This window comes from Hemitrygon akajei, chromosome 5 (assembly GCF_048418815.1).
Source record: "Hemitrygon akajei chromosome 5, sHemAka1.3, whole genome shotgun sequence".
NCBI classification, from domain to species: Eukaryota; Metazoa; Chordata; class Chondrichthyes; order Myliobatiformes; family Dasyatidae; genus Hemitrygon; species Hemitrygon akajei.
The window spans coordinates 136,703,310-136,719,608 of NC_133128.1; the positions used below are offsets into that span (position 1 = coordinate 136,703,310).

At 35.0% G+C, this 16,299-nt stretch overlaps 1 protein-coding gene across 13 annotated transcripts in view; it reads right to left on the bottom strand.

The window, feature by feature from the left end:
• The window catches only part of LOC140728204 (poly(rC)-binding protein 3), a 99,143-nt gene that overhangs the window by 46,772 nt on the left and 36,072 nt on the right, over window positions 1-16,299 (bottom strand). The window contains exon 1 of one of the 13 annotated variants that reach the window (XM_073046595.1): window positions 12,612-12,706. The exons of the other annotated variants lie outside the window; for them this stretch is intronic. The gene's annotated coding sequence lies outside the window, so the exon portion shown is untranslated. Of the gene's footprint in view, window positions 1-12,611; window positions 12,707-16,299 lie in introns of those variants that run through there. 13 annotated transcript variants of the gene reach the window in all.

Below are 16,299 nucleotides of genomic sequence, written 5' to 3' on the forward strand. Positions count from 1 at the left end.
ATAACATTTAAAACAGCAAATGAAAACAAATAGAATATTCCATGATTTTCAAAAGCCATTTGGTGAAAAGCCTTAAATGGCATGAGCTCGGGGAAATTTGAATTGAACCTTGATACAGGTAATTCAATGGGAGGCCCTCAAGGTAGGGATATATCAGCTAATTTAATTGAATTCCCATGACAAAGATAGATTGGGAAATTAAAGCCAGGGCTTTCCTGATGTCCGTAAAGACAGAGTAAAACACTGGAGACAAAGCATGAACCATGCATCATGCTGTGAATATATGGGAGAAGTGGACTGATAACCTACGGTTCAGAAAGGAAGCAATAAAGCAAAAGAACATGAGAAAGACTAGCAGCAAGCAAAAAGGTGGAGCGACTTGGAAACCAAGTAAGAAATCTTCATATGGACAGTGCGCATGACTGGGTAGTAGTTCTCCCATAGGATAGCGATAATGCTGAGGTCTCAGTAAAAGGAAAATGCAGTTGAGATTCTGTATAGGTTAAAAGTTGATAAAGCAGCAGTGCTGGATAAGCTGGCTGTAAAATGAGTGAGTTGACTGGTTAGCTGGGATGCTTACAAATTTAAGTATGCGAGAAAATTACTGGGTATAATAGAACAAGAACCAACTGTTTTAAAGAAAGCAATGATGGGGTAGTATCATGAAGACAGATTTGATTACAATATTGAAAAGGAAACTAGATGAGGAAAAGAATTTTCAGGGTAATGGAGAGAGCACAGCAGAGTGCCACTAGCTGGTTGAGTTGAATGACTTCCTTTGCTATAACAATTCTTTAAGTACAGAAAACTTAGCCTACATGTATCTGGTGCCAATTTTGATCAATTACTGGCACTTTGGCTAGGTGATTTTAATTGCTGGAGAAGAAATGCACTTTTGGATAAGAATACCAAGCACACAAATCAGAAAGATAGCATGCAAGGTAAAATAAAAAGGCATTAGTGAGGCAGGGAAGATTAGGTGGAAAGGGAGGAAAAGAGGAGGAAGTCATGCAGAAGAAATTACAAAGATCATTATGTAGTATTTTCAATGACAGTGCTTCCTGAAGCAAAACTCAAAACTAAAAATAAATCTATAGTAGACTGCCCTAATTTGAACAAAGCAAAGAGTGCTCTGTTAAAGCAAATCTTCACGGTTCCATGAGCTATGCTACTGGATTAAACACGCTTCATGCTCTGCTGATCTTCATTACTGTCAATGGCTCTTGCCCAAAAATTATTTCAGATTATTTTTATTAATACCAGAAGACAAGAATCAATATGAGCATCTCCAACTGACGTGAAGGAACAGCACAAGTTACTTGGAATTCATTTAGGCAGAGACTTATATAAGGGAGGTAGTACATTAGAGAGATCTATAATAATAAACCCACACCCTGATCTCTGATATCTAAATTAATTGAAATATAAGGGAGCTCATTTGATTGGATACAGTACTTAGTTAAATTAGGTTTTAAATATTCAGCACATTTTTATACAAATATTGCAGATCAAAAATGACTAGATGAGAGATTTTAACATCTGGACAAGCCTGAAAATAGTCATTTAATTTTACAGTCATACTTTAAGGCTGGGGTTTTCAACATTTTTATGCCATGGACCAATACCATTAAGCAAGGAGTCCATGGACCCCAGGTTGAGAACCCTTGTTTTAAGGTAAAATTAAACAAATTAAAATTTGAATGGAAAAAGGGTGCTGATCCTTCAAAATTTCCACTACAATTACAAAGCTAAGGTGGCAAATTTCAGGTTATTTGACTCACTTACTTCCAATACAGGTAGTCCCCGAGTTACGAATGTCTGACTTACAGACAACTCGTACTTACGAACCAAGAGAAAGAGAAAGCCGTCTGCCATTTTAAGTCGGATCGTGACACTGTCTACCATTTTAAGTAGTTGTCGTCGACACTGTGTTGAGTGTTTAACTTTGTATTTGGCTTAATTTTTCCTAGTAAGATTCACCCTGACCTCCTCCCCCCCCCCCCCCCCCCCCCCGCATTCTGGTCAGCTGGTGGCTCAGTGAGATCAGCGCCGGGCTCGAGAACGGAGGTTCCCGAGTTTGATTCAGTGACAGACTGCTCCTGTGCCGGGTTGATGTCGAGCTCGCAACTCGACCTCATAAAAAAACACTGCCACCTCCAGTTTAAATTCCCACATGGAATATTGAGGATCATCAAATACCCAATCCCAGCACAGCCCCCACTTGTCCCATTTAACCTGTCTCAGTACAGTGGTCCTTAGGACCCAGCAGACCTTGAGAGCCGACGGAGCTCGGGACCTGCCGCCCACAGTGTTTCTGTTCCATTGACGGAAAGTGGTCGCGATTGAAAATAAAGTGGAAATAAAGCGTTTGGAAAGAGGTGAAATGCCATCGGTCATTGGAAAAGCGTTAGGCTACAGTCAGTCAACAATTGGAACAATTTTAAATGATAACGGATAAAGTCAGAATAATGGAGCATGTGAAAGGCCCTGCCCCGATGAAAGCTACAATTATTACTAAGCAACGCAGTGGTTTAATTATTGGCATACGTTTCTGAAGTGTTTTATATGCATAAAAAGGTAAAATATATACTATATACTAAGACAAACGTTTGACTAACTGATGCTAAATAATACCGGATGTACTTGTTCTGACTTACATACAAATCCGACTTAAAGACAGACTCAGGAATGGAACTCGTACATAACCCGGGGACTGCCTGTACACACCTCTACAAAAATTATGCGAATACTGCAGATGATGGAAATATGAAATAATAAACAATTGTCAGAAATGCACAGTAAATGAAGCAGTATAAGTGGAGGAACAACAAGTTTACATTTCAGGAAGAGGTGTTTTTGAAAGGAAGCATTCACTCCGCTTCTCTAAACACAACAGCCAAGTCACATGCTGAGATTTTCAAAGATCTTGATTTTGGATGACATGACTATTAAAAATACATTTTTACACATTCACAAATAAATGAGATAATTTTCATGATGCATTTATGTTCAGCAATTCAAAGGAACACATTTTGCACACGTACACACACACCCCCCCCCAACCCCAAAAGGTATTATTGCAATTTGCAGATTGTCTCAATGTGTTGAATAAAGGGCAACTTTCCCTGGTTTATCCAGCACTGTAACTGAAATTAACAATTAATAGACATAACACGTAGGAGCTGAATTAGGCCATTCAGTCCATCAAGCCTGCTCCACCCTTCAACAATGGCCTCCTTCTGCTTTCTCCCAGTAACCTTTGATGCGCTTACTAATCAATAATCTATCAGCCTTCGCGTTAAATATACCCAATCATTTGGCCTCTACATTTGTGTAGGAATGAATCCCACAGATGCCCAGCTAAAGAAATTACTCTGCTCTATAAAGGTCAATATTGCATTCTGAGGTTGTCCCCCACCGATCCTAATTTCCCCCACTACTGGAAACATCTTGTGTCCATTCTATTTAGACATCTCAACATTCTATAGTTTCAGTGAGATCCTGTCTTATTCTTCTAAACTCCAATTTACAAGGCCCAGAGCCAAATGGTCCTTGTATGTGGATCCTTTCACCTCAGTCTCATGAACCTCCAATGATGGCACATTCTTTCTTAGATAAGGAGCCCAAAACTGCTCACAATACTCCAAATGCCTTATAAAGACTCAGCATTACATCTTTGCCCTCTTGAAATGAATGCTAATGTTGTATTTACCTTCCTTGGTATTCATCTCAACCTGCAAGTTAAACTTTACAGAATCCTGCATTAGAACTCCTAAGCACCTCTTGTACCTTGGCACCTCTGATTTCTGAATTTGCTCTGAATTTCTGAATATTTCTGAAAATATACCAATTTGGAAAATTGCAACAACAAAAAAATTGATGAATCATTCCTTTACTCTTGTATCCCTATTTAGTGATCTGCATTCGTTGGGTACAAACCCAAAATGTTGATCATTTTAATATCCATAGATGCTGCCTGCCTTGGTGAGTTTCTAGCATTTTGTTTTAGATTTCCAGCTCTGTATTATTTTTGATTTTCATGACTCACATTCATTGGAGCTTGCCTTAAATTCCAAGTCTGTATGCTTTGCTCTTCCCTTGCTTTAAAAATGTTAAATATTTGCCATATCCTGAGTAAAGAATGGAAATTTGCCAAGAAACAGTGTTTGCAACTTTGTATATCATTTTTTGCATCAATACACAAAAACAATACCGCTAAAGAGGGCACACGAAGGTGCTGATCAAAGTAATCATGTTACGTGTATATAAACGACCTTAGACAAATACAAATCCAAACAGATATTATAGTAACTTACATGAGCAAAGCAAATTAATTTTTTTTCTAGCGGTTGAACTATAGTACTGGTTTCTCTCTATCTTATTGAGGAGCATTTCACTTTCATATCCATACATGACTAACCACATACTAATTTTTTTTATGGATTCAATTATTCTGGCCTGCAGCTTATACCAGATCAGTAAAGCACATCAAATTGTTCGCAGCTACACAGTATCAGACTACTCAGTTTGCACAAAAGCTTTGGGTATAATCCCAGTTAAAACTATAATCTAATGGAATCCTACTGGCCTGCTCAAACTGTCTCATTTTGACCATTAACCTGAACATTCTTTAATATCTGTGGTATTTCATTGATCTAGCACTACCATTTAAGGAAAGCAAAAAGCAAATGACAATTCTTGCAAAGATGCAAGCAATATCTGCTTCAGTTGTTATATTAACAAATGATCAATACAGAATATTGACTAGTTATATACTGTTTAAATCCCTCTGAAAGTGAGTAACAGAACATGTTGAAAAGCATACTTCGGTTGTCAATGTCATTACAGTTTAATTTCTGAAGTATTCAGCACTTGCCTTGTAAATTATAAAGCAACACTCAGATAAAATGTGGAGTTAGCAATACTTGAGTCAGAAAATTTTAGATATTGCAGCAACAAATATGAATGCTGTGTGTTCAAAAAATAGAACTGAGGGAACAAAATGAATGCAGAAAGACATTTAAGGATCAAATTTCAGCACAGCAAATCTTACCTCCACACAATTCTGCACATTCAGGAATTCATGGTAATATTTCAACACAGCATAAATGGAAAGCATATGATTGGTGGGAGAAGGGAATATGAATGTTTTGACATTAAAAAATTATTCTGGCCTAACTGAGAAACATTCACAATCTCAGCAAAACCAAAATCCACACAAATATGTTTTGAAATAAATGATTTGTTAAATATGAATATTTCTAAAACAATAACAAAACAAATTCATTGGAAAATTCAGAAAAAACTTTTGGTGGGGATAGAGTACTTTTATCAAAACATTGAACTGTAATTATTTATTAAAGCGCCTTGATACATAATTGCTTTAATATTATATCAAAATTTAGTGTCAAGATATTTTCATTCTTTATCATGCTGTAGGTCAAAAGCACATTAGGTTTTGGTCCTAAAGATATTATAGTCTGGAAAAGGTAACAGGGTAATACACATTTTAGAACTAGATTCATTAACTTACAAACATTTAAGTTGCTGGTACAGAGTCCTTGGTGAAATAATTTAGAACTTATTGACTTCAGAACTTACAGAACAACTACAGCAACAATACAATCCTGAAAAAATTTACTGCACCACAAATTCAAAAGGTCAGACCAACGATCAAACAGCAATGGCAAATGTAACTGAGTTGTCTGGGCTTCAAAAGGTTGAAGAGAGCTTAAGCAGATTAGGTAGTTTGGAGGTCATAACAGAACTTGCCAAATAGCTTTATTTTACAACTGATCATTATTAATTCTCCAATTCCTGGGGGAACATTCAATGGTGTTGGAATTATTTAATGACCATATCTTGAAACACTAGCCTTCCATTTCACTAACATAAATACAGACGAACACGCACCCAACTTCAACTCTTTTGAAGACAATTTTAACTGCTTTCAGGCAATTGAAAAGAGAGCACTAAAAGAGACAGCAGCTGCTTCTGACAGGTTCTTATCAAACAGTCAACTCATGGTATCAGCTACATTTCCAGCCTTTTCCTTCAGCCTATATTTTCCAATAAGATTGGTAGATTTTTGCTTAAAATTGCCATGCAGATTAAAAAAATGCAGACAGGCTGGATTGGCCTAGGAAAGGTTAATTCAGGGTTTGTGCTCAATAGCTCACCTTGAATTAAAAATCTGCTTCTAATATCTGATCTCAACATGGAAATCTCAGACTTCTAGTCTTCGCCATCTGTATTCTCAGGATTGTTGACAAACGATCCTCACTGTAAACCCACTGACAATCACAGGTCACTTGAATGCAACTTCCTGTTATTATCCCTCTTAAATGATGCCAAGCTTCTTGATCATGGCTATTCAAATAGAAACTTTCCAATGCATCTTGGTTACAATTAATTTTCGCTCAACATGAATTCCACTTACCACCCCTTCCTTTACACCATTCTGTTTAGATTGTTTCACTACAATATCCTCATTAAATACTGAGTAACATCCCCCTTTACAGCATTTTCCCATATGATTGAAGACTATCTTCATTCCTTCAGTTATCGTGAAGGCAAACATACTTTCCATATAAGACAGCAATTTACTGTTACTACTGCACAGTGGAAATGCAGGTTTGGTTATAAATTTGCAGATGCTACCATTATTAAACTGCAGATTTGATCCTGAATTGTGAAGTTAATTTTCCCTGACCTCAGTCTCCAGCTTTTACCACAATTCCAGAGAATCTTAATGCATTGCCAGAAATGTAAGGCATACTGCATTTGCAGAACAACTTTTTCTTATGTCTTTTCTTCTCCCTCCATGTTACAATTTTTAATAAAAGGCACCTTTTCCCAGTTCTGTTGCAAGCCACTGACTTGAAATGTCATTTCATTTTCTCTAATCAAGATACTGACAGACCTGCAAGATGAATTTTCCTCATCTTTGCTTATATGAAACCCAAGGTATTAGCACAGCCTCTTAGAACTACATATAGCCAACCACCAAGCTTGCAAATAAAATACGGACAATGCTCTGCACACCCTGATTGTGAATAATGACTTCAGAAGCTCTGCAACTATCCCAGTGGTGGAATCAAAAGAATAAAAATTGATCAATTCTTCACATACAAGTCTTTAACTGGGAGCGGTAAAAATCTTAAAAGGCATAACTAATACACTGACATGCGTTTTTTCCTAGTGCTAAATGGGGCAAAACTAAGCTGAATGATAGAAATGTTTCTTTAAATGATGATCAGTGGTTTCTTTCTAAATTAAATTTTCAGGATAGTTCCTCAAATGTGACGCACACCAGTTCCACTAGACAGATACATCAAGTGGTTTGATTAAAGAATAGTAATTTTGTGTGCACCATCACATCCTAATTTATTCTGACCTCAATGTGTGCCAAATACTTTCAGGCAGAAAGGACAAAATGCAATCGGAGAGAGAACAGAAATTTCAGATCACTCTATGCATTGCTTCCCATTAAAATTAAAGTAAATAAAAACATGGCAAAATTACAAAATGGATATTTTGCTTCTGTATTCTTTATCTCCCCCTCCCCATGCTGAAGATCAAAATTCCAGAAATAAGCTCAAAATTAGAAAATAAATAGCTATGGGTACACAGAATTTAAAGAATCAAAATAATAGATAAAGAAACTAGATTATATCTACTGCATTTGCATTTAGATCTAGGATTAATACCACATGATCAGAGGAGGAAAGCATTATATTATTACTGAAAGCAAATTAGTTTGGCAAACTTTTCTAGGCAGGAAAAAAAACAAACTCTCAGTGTCATGTTGCTGAATTTAAAATTAAGACCAGATTAAATAGTAGAGATGCAAAATATTCAGATTAAGGCAAATGGATAAGAAAATGTCCATGATGGGCCTCAGACTTCTTTGAAGCAAAATAAAATCCTTTAAAAACTAAGCAGAGTGTTTACTGGCTTCATGCTTTGATTTTTCCATCAACATGGCATATTTTGAATAAAGCAAATGAACTAGTGCAAACCCTTAGCCTGAATATATGCATTTCTAGAAGGAGCTTTGGAAGACTATGACAGCTGGCTCCAGAGCTGTCACTTCTAATTGGTCACCTTGAGCATCTTGGAGAGAAAGCTAGACCAAGTTGACATCACCTATGATTTAAATATCCTCTTCCCACAAAAGTAACATCACAACTGAAAAAATATAAAATCATGAGACTTTTATCCTCAATCTTCTATCTGAATCATCCGTAAAGCATTTGCCATTTGTTGAGAACAACATTTTCAAGCTAGCAATCATTGCAATTATATGCAACTCCAAGGACTGTGTGACTACCGCTGCCAATCACTATACTACAGAAGTAATTCTAAAAATTATAATATACAAAGTAGGTTAGAATTAATTTCAAGTTTTAAATTTAAAATGTTGTATAATGAATGGTTGTAAAAACTCTCTTCTGATTCATTTTAAATAAATGTATATCAGTTTTCAAAAAATATTCCCCCACTGCTCTCATCCTATTCCCAAAGGTGAATTGCTTTAATGATGATACCTTGAAAACAAGATTTAAAAAACAGTAAAACATAACCTGGCTTTTAATTGAAGGTACAATACAAACTCAATTAAAAAATTAGTGAAATATCTACTGTAATGCAGACATTTTCAGGTGGACTGTTCATTCCAAATGAAATCCTCTTGAAAGAGGCAGAAAATATGAAAGCAAACAAAATCCACTTTTTGTTTATAAGATTAAAAATTAAGAGCAACTGGGCAAATGTTGTAATTAGATGTAAACTTGCTTACACAAAAAAATTTTTTTTAAATCGCAGAGCAAGGTATTATCTTAAAGGTGTAAAGTACTTTGGAGACCTCAATGAAGTATTAATAAAATTTGACATGATTTTCCAGGATATGACCTAAAATTTGGTCAAGGAGTTAAATTTTAAGAAACACCTTAAAACGAAGAGAGGGGGTTGGAGGGACTTCCAGCCTTCAGATTTAAAAAGCTCTTAGTGCTGGGAAGCTTAAACATCGGTGAAGGTCAGCAAGACTGAATTGAAGATCATATTGAAGGTCATAGGATTAGACAAGATCACAGATACAGAGTAGTCTCATTGAGGATTCTGAGAATGATGGGAATTTTAAATATGAGCAATTTTAGCCAAGAGCCAATGATGATTAACAGGCAAGTAGGTCACAGATGAATGGGCTTACTGCAAATTAGATGACATACAGATTGCCATGACCCAAAGTTTACAGAGATAAAGATTTTAAAACTAGAGCTGAAATTCCAACCCCATGCTTGAATTAGAGTAAAAGCGTTTTTTGAAACTACCAGCAAACCAAATGTTTACCCAAGTTGCACAGAATCACCACAGTTCAAATACCATTGTCATAAAGACAATTAGGTGCAATTACGAGAACTACAAATAGGAACAGATAGTACCATTGAAAGTTGATAGGACAGACATTCAAATGGATTGTTGCCATCACGAGGACGTACGATCGACCCCAGGTTAAAAAATAATTTGTTTGAATCCTTGGCAAAACAGATTACCCGATCTGAAGAGATTCACTAATAATACTTGTGAAAAATACTAAACAGTAATTAGATTCCAAGAAATGTACTCCAACAGAAATTGCAGGAAATGACACAACACTGACAGGTGCATTTATGACCAAAGTGAAAATGTACACAGAAGAGAATAAATAAAATGGGAGAATTTTTTTTTAAATGACTATCTCCTTCCTTAATGGCAAGCCTTGTAAAGACTCATGACATATTCTTGAAACAAGTTGTAACTGCAAGCACACGGCAATACATTTTACTACTTCCCATAATGGAATCCCCATTTTGTTCAAAGGTAGCAGCAGCACAAAATATAATTCACTAATACAGATTTAATTTAATCAGCGATGAAGATTACATTACATAAAAAACTAATTTCATCACATGTGCTTTTACTTTTAGTAAGATAATTTATTATAGTAACTGAGCATTGTTGATTTGATGTTAGAAATCCTAGTACAGAAGATTCCAGTTAATTGATACACATCAGGACCAGTATATTTTGGCCAAATTAAATAGTTGTTCCAATTAAACAAAGTTCCATGAAAATAGTTGTAAAATGTATGAAAATGGTTTTAAAAGATATGACAAACTACCATTTAACTGAGTAACAAATAATGTATCTAAATGAAAAACAGAACAAATTAGGACACTATCTACACCACCGCGTTTTGATTAACTGCAAATGAACGAAGTCAGCAGACATATAGCGTAAATAATGGACTGTCCTCATACAATGCTTTCGACGACTGAATCGTCCAAATCTTCATTTTCATTGTAACATTCATGATTGCCAAAACCTTCCAAATTTTTCATAGTTCCTAACTTTAAATAGAAGAATAATTTCATTTTCACTCCCAGCTGTTTTCTTGATTAGCTTTTAATCCTTGTGGCAAATAACCGGATGCCCACTGTACTACATAATTGCTGGTTACACAAATTTATGCAATTTTCTGTACTTAATTTTCTACTATAGACAGGTGAAGAATAAACAATATCAAATTAAAAGCAATAACTGGAAACAAAAATGATCAAAGTTTTCATTTCTATTTATGGAATACACAGTGGGATAAAGATTTTATCAATTCACATCACAGATACAAGTAAATTTACATGACAATACGTGTATTATGATTGCAAGCTAATATTAAAATATGCAAATACATTCTATCCATGTTGTTTTCAACAATACAAGCCAAAATGTTTACAATAACAAAGTATTTCATTGTTCTATCACTCCATTATACTATTATAAATGGGTCAATGAATTTGCATAAATATGGTCCCAAAATGACAAATACACAATCATCTATTTTTGCCTGAGGCATGAAATGTTGAACAGAAAATCCCAGGAACACACCTGATCATCTTAAACATTAGAATTAATAGACAGTTTTACATCTTGCCCCAACAGCTACATTTCCAAAGACATAGCGCTCATTCATTGATGCTGTGCCCAAGGCTTAGGCTCAAGTCCCAGAGTCTGGAACTGTTTGACTCAGCTTTGAAAGAACTCCCAAGTGTTATATGCAAATACACAAGATCATTTTGCACTCTAGTTCTACTGTAGAAATAGAAGGAATAAACCTAACATCTATTTATAACTTTGGGAAAATTCAGTTGAGTACATGTGGCTAAATATTCATTCCCTTTGTCATTCAATTCTGTATTATGTAACAATTAGAGTACAATGCAGATAACTACAATAGCACAGTGCATTTGTACAAGTGTAAATTAAGATACTAACAGAAATACAAACTTAAATCTGTCACGAACAATCAATTTTCTGGTTCAACGATAGTTGAAGTGCCAATATATTATTGCTAAGTCACGAAATGCAGCTATGGTTATAATAAAATAACGAAGTTTACCAATGCTCAATATCAACAACTGCTCTTTAGAGTTCAATGGCCATGTTTAAAATGTGTTGTTTTTGGGGGGAAATAGGATTGATTCCATTTCAAGCTTCAAAATGTGAGAACAAAATTCAAATTTTGTATTTCTTTCTGAAGCTCAACCTTTCACTGCTGATGGATTATGTTATTTTATCTTATTGGTTTCTTTCAGAAAAGGCATGATAGATGTGTTTGGATTGAGAGATGTTATTCATCTGCAATAAACACCTAATTTCACACCCAATTCTAGTTCACAAATGCTTCTCTAAATCTACACAAGATCACAAACCAAAATTGCACTAAGCTACACAAATCGTGACTTCTTAAAATCTGTTAGGCATCTACAAGAATTATATTCTATCAAATGGTTGCTTCCATTTATGGAGAAATAAATTGTATGCAATTGCAACATTTCCCAAATTTAGTAACAAAGAAAAAAATAGGGATACAAGGACAAAAAACAAAATTTTGGGAATATATTGCAAGTGTTTTTTTTATTTATTTCTTACACAAACACACACCTTCATTCAATTTTTGGTGACTGTCAACTAAAATCAGGAACAGATTAATATAGATAATCCCATGTAAGCACTATCTCACAGTTCTATCAAAGCTTGTCATGCAAGACATTAAAAAAAGTATGTAAACATTTATAAATTTCACTTCTTCATTTTAATATATGATTGAACTCACAAATATTGATAGCAAAATGCACTGTGCATTTGAAAACTAACTGGTCATCTTTAGAGCTCAGGAGCCTTGCACTAACATACTAAATCACAGTAGATCTGTTACATGTCCTCGCCTGACCATATGCTTTCTACAAAGATGAAATGGACAATTACTTTTATGCATGATTTAATGAAATGATTAATATCTAATTAAACCAATATTACGTAAACTACAAAAGTTGACACTTTTAACTGAACGCTTGTAACCAAACCCAGGTCTCCTCAGCAGCAAATCATAAATAATTTCTATTCAATCTGAAAACTCAATCAAATACAATCAAAAACTAGCAAACAAATTTTGCCAATATAGCATTAAATAAAAACAGCAGGCAACCTCTAAGGTAAATGCAGATATGAATAAAATGGAACATTTTAATTTTACGTCGATACATCAGACGAGTCCTTCAAAATCATCTTACCCCAAAGTCGCAGCTGTGTTTGCCCCACTTTGTGGTGGTGTCGTTCTGAACAGATGGCCAGACACAAGTGCACAAGGATAGAAGGAAAATATAATGTGGAGATAAATAGCGATTTTGTTTGTCCCATCCAGAATGATTAAAATGCTCTGATTGGACTAAACAGAATCATATGAGACAAGGTCCCAGCCATGTGACCCAATTTTTCCAAATCCTCCTTTTTTTTAAACCTTTGACTATTACACATTGAATGCCTCATCATTTTGATGGCGCTAACAAAAAGGCTACTTCTCTGACCAACAGCGCTGCAGGCTTCCATCCTATGTCAGTAGCACCATATCACGGAGAGCATTTTGCAAGACCAAGTTAGCTTATTAGTTCCTAGTTAATCATGTAGAACAGCAACTTTAAGCGCTCCCCCACACGCACCATATAAGCTGCCTGGGCCTATCCCGTAGGTAATGCTTAATGTAATAGCCTTTATAGTTATCAAAATATAAAGACACCTTGCCAAATGCAAACCAGAAGGACTGGATTGCCCAAAGGCAATGCAAGCCTGCAAGGGTGAATGCAAGATTTTTTCTTGGGAGGAGTGGGTGCAAGAGAATGGAGAGAAGGGGGAAAATGAGCAAAATGCAAAGTAGACTCAAAATTTGCCATCTAACATCACCCTTCAAGCTAAATATCCCTACAGCACTGCTAATGCTTCATTGCATTTGCTATCTTTTCATTTTCAGCATAAATGGAAGGCCTGCAAACAAATTTGATGTTAATTAACTAAAGTATAACTACAGCATTATTCGCTCTTAATCTAATATTTTGTTTATCCAAACTTGAATTTTTGATTTGCATTTCAAAAGATTGACTTATTAGGGAGTGCTCATATACAAAAAATGATTGAAGCTGTACAATAAGTTTTAACTTTCATTGGCAAATCAAAATAAGAGTTCAAATTCTTACTCCCACTCGTCACAGTGCAATTTTATTCAAATAGCATATCCTACAAAAATGGAACAAAATAGGGAAAAAATACATTGGACTAGGACTACATCGGTGTTAATTGTCCATTACCTATTGCCTGAACTGTAATCTAAAAAGCTTGGGGATAAATAGCAGCAGAAAGGCGGCTTCAGATAATGTACTGTTCTTTCGCTCTCAATAACTGAATTTTCTTGACATTCACTTCATTTTGTTCAGCCAATTCACAATTGCAAATGTCAATGGCCCATCTTTTGTTACTGAAGCAATTTAATATGCACTTAGTGCAAATAAACCAGCAACTTAAAGTGTTGAATCACAAGACCTTTCTGTCATGAAGAACACAGTATCTACTTAAATCACATTTTCACTGTATTTGTCTATGACTTAGTTAGAGACAGCATTTTACATTGAAGTACTTATTTGATGTGATTTGTATTACTGCAATATAATCTTCTCTGGCCCCAAAAATGGAACAAAGTGGAGTCTCATTCTGTATATTTCTTTTATAAATTTAAGTATCAATATTGTTCTTGTCACATCCCCCACCCCCAGAAGTTAGTTTGGAATTTATTTTACCTTATGGCTCTACATCTCATTTCCTTTAGCACTGTTGACAACTTTTCCAAAATTCATACTAAAACCTCATCAATTAAGATATCCATTGGTTCCATATGCCTTATTAGATTTGCATCACTATTAATTAAATCATAGATCTAACAAAAAAATTAGATACTTAAATACATAATGAAGTTCCTCTGGATACAAATTCTCAAAAAAGTTCTAAGAGCCCAAATTTGAGACTCATCAGAACCTTGCAAAAATCTGGATTTGATTGCAGATTAAACCACACAACGCTGTGCAGCACATAACAGGAGAATGTCAAGTCCGAGCTATGGTACCAGTCCCTTAAAAATACTGCAGAATGATCAAATGTCCATCAGTGCATGAGCGGCAGAATAACCATATTATTTTAATTTGTTTTTCTATTATGACATATGATATATTGCTAAGGCTGAAGCAGCGATAGTCAGGATTCCAATGGGATTTATTTTAATAGATGGTGACCTTGTAATGGTTTATTGTTCCTTAGTTTAACTCCTACATTTATAATAATTGGGTAGGGATTAAATAAATGGACTCCCAATCTCCCAAATGCATAAGAAAAGCTTTAAAATGTTGCATTATGGTTTTGCTGCATTCACAAAACCAATATTTTTCCAACTTTAGCTTTGCAGCTACCCTTAGAATAGCCTTAAAACCAACTTGAGCATTAGAATAATGTACTGCAACTCAACCCAATACAATCTTTAATTCTGACTTGTCCACTTATTGCCATGTTCCTGTAACAAATAAAGTTGTATAAAAGGAGAAATCAGTTGCTGAATTAGAATATGGCTCTGAAGTACATCAAGGATTCAGCTTTAAAATTAAAGCAGAATCACTACTCCAGTACCAAATTGTCTAGAACAAAGCAAAGTAACCAATCATAAAAAGCATTATTCTGCCCTAATTAGAATTAATAATTTGCAACTAAAAGATGCAAAGAATTTGGGTGCATTTTTAAAAAAAAGCTTCAAGGAATTGTAAAGAGATCCCACAACTATGCACAAAAAAATGAACATTTATTGGGAAAAAAAACACAATTTGGGGATTCTTTTTGCTGCTAATGCACTCCTGAAATACCATTCTACATAGAAGCCAACCTGCATAAATCAAGATCCACAGGAAACTGAGATGAGTAACTCAGAACATAGAGTTAGCAAAAGATATGGAGTTAAAATGTTCTGAACTTCAACCTTCCTAAAATTTTGAGGGCTTTTACATGAACATTTTGAATCACTGGATATCTAGTGAAGCAGCCTCTAAAGTAGTCTATTGCCAATGCTCAGTTGCTATTGTTACCACCTCCAAATTCTCATTTGGAGACCAGGGCAAGAAAGCCAACATCTTTGAACTCACCAGCACTTTCACAGCGTCCAAAGAAGAATATAACCCTTCATGTAGGTCCATATTTGTTTTTGTTAATGTGGAACATTTATTTTACTTGGCCTTAAACACAGCAACATTTATTGTTTGGGTAAACAAAAGCAATGATCATCGTGAAAGTTATTGACTTTACAAATGAAAGTCAATCAGAAAACTAAAGAACTACAGAATGCCACCTTTTGTTCACAAGACACAATAAAAATTTGCTTGAAGTAAGAGCTATTGACCTAAATAATATTATGTAGCCATGTGGCAGATCATGTTTGTGTTAGGTTCTGTGAAAAGGCTGAGTAATCACCCCCACATTGCCTTTGATTGGAATATATATCCACTTCCTTTATTTTGCTCAAAAACTCTTCACATTTTAATTATAATTCTGAGGACAGATTAAAAATGTGCTTACTACATACAATCAGATTCAGGTCATTAATACAATTCAAAAACAACAAAAACAAAGACTTATATCAGGAACAACCACTACATAAAAACTGAAAAATTGTATAGGATCTTGGAAGAGACAGCATTAATAAAAGCAGAAACTTGTTATACTACATAAGAGCTTGAAGGAGATCCAAAAACTGCTCAGAGTTAGGTAAACTAAAAATACCATTTATTCTACTGATAGCTCTGTGATTTTAAAGTTCTAGTAACCAATACCAAATGCATTCAATGTCACTTCAAAATAATAAGTTAATTATCTTCTAATGCTTCCCACAGTACATTA